Source organism: Engystomops pustulosus, chromosome 1 (genome assembly GCF_040894005.1).
Source record: "Engystomops pustulosus chromosome 1, aEngPut4.maternal, whole genome shotgun sequence".
In the NCBI taxonomy this organism is placed as follows: Eukaryota; Metazoa; Chordata; class Amphibia; order Anura; family Leptodactylidae; genus Engystomops; species Engystomops pustulosus.
The window spans coordinates 5,285,603-5,288,096 of record NC_092411.1 but is presented as its reverse complement, the minus strand read 5'-3'; positions in this window follow the sequence as shown (position 1 = coordinate 5,288,096).

Genomic DNA, 2,494 nt, shown 5'->3' with positions numbered 1-2,494 from the left:
TCGTATAGAAAGACAAAATTGATCCCCAGTAAACAGATTTTATGGAGCAGAGCTCTGTGTTTGGGTCTTGGGTGTATAATTATCTCCTTAATTGTCCTATTAAAGCCTCAGGGACGTCAGTGTTGGAGCAGCAGTAATGGTGGAGTTTAGGGTTATGTAATACGATGGTGACGAGGGATTAGGAGTCGGCGATCAGCGAGGACGTTAATAGTGATACAGAGAGTCCATGAAGTTCTGGATTGGTCTTAGTCCAATCATTTATGGCTCAGCTCCGGTGCTTTTCCGGGAAGAAAGATCTGGAAAGTTCTTCAATCTGCATCAGGTTTCCTGTTATAACAGATAGTGGTGACAGCCGCTCCCTCCACCCGTGGTACATCCTCCAAACCATTGGCGGAGACAACAAATCCTGGAATCATGATGATCACAGTCTGATAAAATCATATTAGAAAAAATTCACCTACCTGCCCCCTCCGATCCTGCACCAAGCAGTGACCCGTGTGCGGAGACCAGTGATGGCTGCAGCGGTGACCTGTGCTGGATGGAGGGAGGAACTAAACTTATTTTGCTTATTTTAAAGGTGGGCAGGGCAGGACTGGCAAAACACCCAAAAAACGTGTACTTACCCTGCTCAGGCTTAAAGGGAACCTGTCACCATATTTTTCACATATACAGCTAGTGGCAGGTTCCTATAGAGCCCTAGTAACTATCTGACCCCCTTCTTTTAGCTAAAAATTGTTTCCCTCAGATCCCCATAAAATCAGAGTTATAGCCTTGCTTGGTATCTATGCATCTTTGGAACGAGTCGAGGGGCGCGGCCTAATGTCATGTGATCGGGGTGACCTCATCACAGGTCCTTTACATATTTAACATTAGAAAGCTGGACCCCATTGACATATCTGACCACATAAAACAATCGCAGCAGCCTGCGTGGACTTCTACTCCTGTCCATGCAGCTGCTGTGATTTCATGAGATATATGCTTGGTGTACAGTTTTGTAATGCTTAAAAGTTATAGGACCTGCGATGATGTCACCCAGGTCACATGACATTACAGCTGCATACAGAGATAGGATGGGGAGGAGCTGCTGGATTCAGCGCAAGGAGGCCACGCCCACCTCGACCCATTGTAGCCATGCTTAGATACCAGGTAAAACGATAAAGTTGTATACATGGGAATCTCAGGGGAATCATTTTTAGCTGAAATAAAGGCGTCGGTTATTTACAAGGGCTCTATGGGAACCTGTCACTACCTGTATTTGTGAAAAATGTGGTGACAGGTTCCCTTTAAGGGACCGCTTCACACTGGTCTTCAGGTCTCTGGCACTTACCCACCACTGTCCTCCTCAGGCATGTGACTTGTGAGGTCCTTGGCGTATGCGCTAGAGTTTGTTTAATTTGAGGGGATTACACCTGCTTCACTGTGTGTATTATCCCGAGCATGCACAGAGAAGTGCAGGTACTGCTCCAGGTCTCACAGGGTGCACCGCTCGTGCTCTGGAGGCCCATGAGGATCCAAACCAGCAGATGCAACCCAGATTACTCTGAGGTCAAGCAATGGACCACAACCCCCGTTGTACAGCAGCATGCCGGGGTCTTAGTGATTCCAAACTGCCAGACAGGTTTCCTTTCAGACCCTAAAATTTTTAATCTTATAATCATAGACATTTTTGCTTTTTAGGGCTTGTTTTTTGCAGGACAAATTGTAATTTAGCAGCATTTATGATGAACTTTTAGAATGTTTTCCATAATTGACAACTTTTGGGCTAGAGAATGAGTGACAACATTTTTGTGCCTTAAATGACGCCAATTGCCTCATTCTTTGCCCCACCCTCAAGTATAGTATAATATCGACCTTAAAGGAAATCAACCATCAAAATCAACAAGGGGCACTTACTCATAGACCCAGACACCGTGACTGTAGTAATCAGGTTATATTTGTTTTCCATAATAATAATTCTTTATTTATATAGCGCCAACATATTCTGCAGTGCTGCACAGAACTTGCCAAATCAGTCCCTGTCCCCATGGAGCTCACAATCTAATCAACCTACCTGTATGTTTTGGAGTGTGGGAGGAAACCGGAGGACCCGGAGGAAAGCCACACAAAGACCAAGAGAACATACAAACTCTTTGCAGATGTTCACCTGGATGGGACTTAAACCCAGGACTTCTAGCGCTGCAAGGCTATAGCACTAACCACTGAGCCACCTTGCTGCCCATGGCCTCCTTCCTTTGAAAATCAAGTTTTAAAATTATTCTAATGAGCCTGAGGGGCTACCCTAAACCCTGTGTGATCTGGCTTTACAGACTGTAACAATGTCTCACCCTGAGAAGACAGTGTAACAGCCTGCAAAGCCACGTCACAGAGGACAATTACCCAACCTCCTCAGAGAGCGCTAAAACACTGGGACGATGTGTTTCATTGAAGAATAATTTTGCTACATTTTTTCATATCGCAGAAGCAGCTATGGGCAAATAATACGACGGACACAGAA